Genomic DNA, 6,830 nt, shown 5'->3' on the forward strand with positions numbered 1-6,830 from the left:
GCCCGCCGGAACGGGAGGTGGACGTCGTCTTCATCAACAACCGAACGTGTGACCGAGTACGGAGGTGCTGCCCGTTCGTGGCGCCGGAACCGATCGTGATCAAGATCTTCTACGCGCTTTTGCAAGCGGCAAGTGAACGTCTACCGCAGCAACAAGAGCCTCATCTTGTAGGCTTTGGAATCTCTTCAAGGGTGAGACTCGATACCCCCTCGTTGCTACCGTCTTCTAGATTGCATCTTGGCTTGGATTGCGTGTTCGCGGTAGGAAAATTTTTGTTTTCTATGCAACGTTATCCTACATATATGATTTCAAAACTTAAAAAGATCTAGCACATGATTTAATCCCTACTTCCCTCTGCGAAGGGCCTTTCTTTTGCTTTATGTTGAGTCAGTTTACCTACTTCCTTCCATCTTAGAAGCAAACACTTGTGTCAACTGTGCATTGATTCTTACATACTTGCTTATTTGCATTCATCATATTACTTTATGTTGACAATTATCCATGAGATACGTATGTTGAAAGTTGAAAGCAATTGCTGAAACTTAATCATCCTTTGTGTTGCTTCAATGCCTTTTACTTTGAATTTATTGCTTTATGAGTTAACTCTTATGCAAGACTTTTTGATGCTTGTCTTGAAAGTACTATTCATGAAAAGTTTTGTTATATGTTATCTATTTGTTAGCAAACTATAGATCATTGCCTTGAGTCAATTCATTCATCTCATATGCTTTACAATAGTATGATCAAGATTATGTAAGTAACATGTCACTACAGAAATTATTCTTTTTATCGTTTACCTACTCGAGGGCGAGTAGGAACTAAGCTTGGGGATGCTTGATACGTCTCCAACGTATCTATAATTTCCGATGTTCCATGCTAGTTTTATGACAATACCTACATGTTTTGCTCACACTTTATAATGATTTCATGCATTTTCCGGAACTAACCTATTAACAAGATGCCACGATGCGGTTCTCGTTTTCTGTTGTTTTTGGTTCCAGAAAAGTTGTTCGGGCAATATTCTCGGAATTCGACGAAACAAAAGCCAAACATCTTATTTCACCGAGACGGACCAGAACACCGAAGGGGAGCCGGAGAGGAGGCCCAAGGCCCCCAGACCACAGGGCGGCGCGGCCTATAGGGGGCGCGCCAGCCTATGGAGAGGGAGCCCCCTGGCTCCTCCGACTCCGCCTCTTCGCCTATATAACCCCTCGCGACGTAAAAACCCTACACCAATTGACGAAACTCCGTAAAGACTCCGGGGGCGCCGCCGCCATCACGAAACTCCAATTCGGGGGACGAATCTCTGTTCCGCACGCCGCCGGACGGGGAAGTGCCCCGGAAGGCATCTCCATCGACGCCACCGCCTCCATCATGCTCCGTGAGTAGTTCCTCCATGGACTACGGGTTCTAGCAGATAGCTAGTTGGTACTCTCTATCCCATGTACTTCAATACAATGATCTCATGAGCTGCCTTACATGATTGAGATTCATCCGATGTAATCGGTGTTGTGTTTGTTGGGATCCGATGAATTGTTACATTATGATCAGTCTATCTATATAAGTTTGTGAAGTTATTGTTGCTGCAATCTTGTTGTGTTTAATGCTTGTCACTAGTGCACGAGTGGCATGATCTTAGATTTAAGCTCTATACTTATTGCTTAGATTGTATCTACAAGTTGTTTGCACATGTCTATGTCCGGAACCCGAGGCCCCGCAGTGACAAGAATCGGGATAACCGGAGGGGAAGGCGTAGGTATGAGGATCACATGTTTTCACCAAGTGTTAATGCTTTGCTCCGGTGCTCTATTAAAAGGAGTACCTTAATTACCGAGTAGATTCCCTTGAGGCCCTGCTGCCACCGTCTGGTAGGACAAAAGATGTTATGCAAGTTTCTCATTGTGAGCACGTATGACTATATATGGAAAACATGCCTACATGATTAATAATCTTGATGTTCTGTCTTAATGCTATTTCAATCCTATCAATTGCCCAACTGTAATTTGTTCACCCAACACTTGTCACTTGTTATTGGAGAGTTACCACTAGTGTAGATCGCTGGGAACCCCGGTCCATCTCTCGTCATCATATACCCGTTCCTATATGACATTGGAAGTAGTATCAACTATTTTCTGGTGCCATTGCCTCTGTGTTACCTAGTCATCGCTGCTGTGTTACTCGTTACTATTGCTCTCATATTACTCGTTGCTTTCACATCACCCCCGTTACTAGTGCTTTTCCAGGTGCAGCTGAATTGACAACTCAGTTGTTAAGGCTTATAAGTATTCTTTACCTCCCCTTGTGTCGAATCAATAAATTTGGGTTTTACTTCCCTCGAAGACTGTTGCGATCCCCTATACTTGTGGGTTATCAGTACCCAACACAAATTGAATTACCTCTTGGTTTAGTTAGTTGACCCAATTCTATCACTTCAAGGTGAGACTTGACGGTAGTTTCTTCCACTAACATCCACCATATAGCTTTTGTCGTGCTAACATGGATAGTGAAGAAGAGGATATGGAGGACTACATGGACTACTTCGAGGAGGATACCTCCGCAAGCACCGCGGATGTGGAGGAGCATGTGGAGCTCGACACCAACTATAGCTCCGCAAGCAACGCGGATGTGGAAGAGCATCTGGAGCTTGACACCAACTATGACTCCGCAAGCATCGCGGACATGACCGACATCGAGGAGCTCTACATCGACAATGGCTCAACAAACATGGATGACATGGTGGAGCACCACCAAGAGGACGACATCGACACCATGGTCGAACCTCACCTCGAATCCACCATGAACAACACCGGTGCTCCCAAGTACCCCCGCTTGGCCAATGGAGCTACATATGAAAATAGAGGATCTTCAAGATGGCGCCACCACGAGAGTGCTTATGCACATGATCATCTACATCGAGCTCGTCACATGGATCATCAAGAGCGTCCCCAACACGATCGTCATCGACACTCCTCTTCGATCTCAACAAGGCGCCACCAACAACTTTCCAAGGCACGTGAGCCATCTCCTAGGCATACCGAGGACTGTCATCGACTCACACCATTTCATGATAGTCGTCGACCACTACCACCTCATGGTCTCCATCGACATACGTCCCCACATGATCTTCGCCACCACAAGCCACCTCATGATTGCCATCGACCAACATCCTCCAAGGATCTTCGACGACACCATTCAAGACATGGTGATGAGGCACGAAGACGAGAGCCTCGACTGGAAGGCGACAAACACCATTCTAAGGTGTCTACTACTCCAAGGATGGAGAGGGCACATCAAAAGGACCTTCCTAGTAAGGCAACTTCTACCTCTTGTGCCACCACCACAATGGCCCCTACCTCGTCATATGCCTATGGACTCCGATGCTACAAGTGCAAGCAACAAGGCCACCTTCCACGGGAATGTCCCAATCTCCTATGTGATGTGTGCAATGCCAAGGGTCACATGTCGTGGCAATGCACAACGCCAAGCGCCGACATGCTCCACTTCGACCAGCTACAAGCCCAAGCCACCAAGAAGCCTATGGCGCCCACACTTCAAGATGAAGACCAACAAGGCCAACTCAAGGGTGAAGTTGATCCGAGCCTAGCTCTCAACGACACTATGGAGCTACCGCTTGAGGACGACTTGGGAGGTGATGGAGTTGAGAAGGGTGAGCATGGGATTCTCCCTTCACCTATGGAGGCGCATGGAGATGAGAAAGTCGAGCCTACTCCTATATGCTTGATTGATGAGTTGGTACCAATCCCATGTGAGCATGAGAGCCACTTAGCCCACTTGAGTGCTACCGATAGTGAGTTGAGCAACTTCCACTTCATATTTGAGATTGAGTGCTTCCAATTGGAGGACATGAGTGAGACACCGAGTGAGTTGCGAGAGGTAATTGATAGGTCCATGGAGGCCATCGCATTTGCTAACACCTTAACCTCTCCCTATATTGTGTTTCCTCATGTTGCACTAGGTTCCATGGATGTTGAAACGCAGATGATGGAGAAGAGCATGTACATGGTGGAAGAAGATCACATCACACCATGCTTCGATGACGATGACGATGTCAACCATGTGGAGCATACAACTACCACAATACCTACATCAAATGAGTCGGACTACCAAGGTAAAACCAAAGGTATTGATGAGACCATGATCCCACTAGTGGACATGAACAATGATGACTTGTTTCCTCTTGCTCACAATATGAAGACAACTTGCTCTTTCACATGTGTTGTTGACAAGGATGGCATTAGCTTCCGCATGCTTTGCCCAAAATGTTTGCACTATTCCATGATCCTTGCATCCACGATTGTGAACAATTGCTCTTTCTTATGCTTGGTATGCAAGAACTCTTATTTCATTGTTAATGAGAGGGCCCCCATTGCCTTCTCAATTTTGGAAGATTCAAAGTTACCACATGCCACAAATGCACCATCCTGCCATATGCACACTCGCCATGCATTTCATAAAAGCTTGATTGACACTAATGGTGATGTGCACAAGACATGGCACATCATGATGGATGATGTGTTCATATACCATGCACACACACTCTTTCTTTTGCCTATTGTGTGTATAGGTACAAGAATGGCAATCTCAACCTCTACGGAGCATGAGCTCACGACACGAGCACTAGAGAGCTACCCCAACAAGGATTTCAACAAGAAGATCGAACACCGCACCGTACTCATACTAACCGGTCACCACACCAAACCCGATGGAAAGGACGAGACGCATCATCCAACTCATGATGTTCATGCCAACGGGTATGTTCATAAAATCCTTCACCCATGTGTGTTTCCGACAATTTTTGGCATGTTTGCGGTTTGTTCCAATGCTTCGTCACCCCTTTTGCGTCTTATGCAACATATCTTGAAACATCTTGTTGGCACAATGGTTGTTGTATGTCTTAATGATATCATCATACACTCCAAGAATCTCAAGGACCATGTTATACATGTGAGAGACACCTTATGCATCTTGTGCCACTCTTCACACAAAAAGTTGCTCTCCTTTGGATTTGTCGTTTCATCTATGGCAATTGAAATGGATTCTTTGAAACTTGAGGATAATCATACCCGACTCACGCCAACCATAATTGCCCAAGCTAGAAGTTTCCATAGCTTTGCCATTGTCCGTAGCAATTTTGACCAAAATTTTGCCACAATTACTTGCCTCTTGAATGCTCCATTTGGTTGGAACAACGCTACACACCACGTTTTTTACGATTTGCAAAGGAAACCTTTCCATGCACAAACTTTTGCTATACCAACTTTTGAATACATCGACACTCTTTTTGTCCCCATTTTTGCCAAATGTCCCTTTGAGAAAGGACTTGATGTTTCGTATTTGCATGAGAGCTTATTATCCACCGATATTTTTTTTTGCAAAACCAAGTTTTCCATTCGAGATTTTCTTTTACCCGAATTCTCCTTTGGACGCGACTTTCTCTCTCCACCACTTCATGGGAGAACCGTCATGGACTTCAACAAGGACGCCCGCACCACGATGAACCTCCATAAGGGCAACAATACACGAACAAGTTCTTCGCCAAGCTACAAGGATCAACGCCTACATCATCGACAACAAAAATTCCAAGTACTTGGTGAGCATGACATTCACCATCTCGGTTCTCTCACCACATCATGGAGATGAGGAGGAACAAGAGTCGAGGACGACTCTTCCCCAACGGGGGGAGATGATGCAACCCCGCTCAAGGACGAAACTACATCATGGCCAAATTTTCCCCGAGTGAACCAATGACCCGAGCCCGAGTGAAATCCATACATGATAAGGTGAATTCACTCCTTTGTACACTTGAACTCGACATAACCTTGGACGGATTGCTACCTCATACCTATGTCTATATGTCATTAGGTACCAATCTCGTCAAGGACCCGAAGGGAGCGTCAAGGAGTCGAGGAGGGGAAGAAGCCTAGTTTCTCATGAACAAGAAGGGAAGACCAAAGAAGAAGAAGGAGAAGGGCTCCAGCCGCCAGCCATGATAAGGCCGGCACTGCCGCCTCCACCTGTCCGGCACTACCGGTGGGCGCACCCGGGCACTGCCGGCCCAACTTCACCGACACTACCGGCCTCCACCGGCACTGCCGCTCAGAGCCAGCCGGCACTGCCGCCCAACTCGCCTGAAGCAGCCAGGGCCGACACTACCGCCCCGAGCACTCCGTCACTGCCGGCCCCTACAAAGTCAACAACATAGTGCATGAAGTCGCAACCGATATATTTTACCTGACCTGGTCTCTCCCAGACAAGAGGAATAGCCCAAGCACCAAGCCATGCTCATATTAGCGCTCCACCAGAAGGCACAGAGACCATGTATTCGAGAACATTGGATGATGTACAGAGACACAAAAACACAAATCAACTGCCTCGCCGCCGGTGTGAAGATCGTCCCCCTCCCCTACCTGCCGCACTATATGTTGTGTCACAAACTCCAAATGTTCCTCCAAAACAATCTTGAATTCCATAGGCTTTCACTCTTGCTGCATCAAGTAAGGGTCAATAACCAACATCAAGTAGCCGAATCATTACGAGGCAGTGACTCATACAGGGAGATCCATTCATCTTCTAATAAGTGATCAATTTTAGCAACCATGATTTAGTCTTGCTCTTTCTCAACGGTAGGTAATATAGCCCACTTCTATGCGTAGGCACAATGTGGACATAAATCAAAACCTCGTTATTACTTTCAACTTCAGAAGTTAGCGAGTGCAAGACAGGTACATAGTTTTCTAATATCTTACAGTACTACTTCAAATGTAAAATGTGGTGTTCAAACTAAATCGAGAACACTGTGACCAAAATGG

This window comes from Lolium rigidum, chromosome 3, assembly GCF_022539505.1.
Source record: "Lolium rigidum isolate FL_2022 chromosome 3, APGP_CSIRO_Lrig_0.1, whole genome shotgun sequence".
Taxonomy (NCBI): domain Eukaryota; kingdom Viridiplantae; phylum Streptophyta; class Magnoliopsida; order Poales; family Poaceae; genus Lolium; species Lolium rigidum.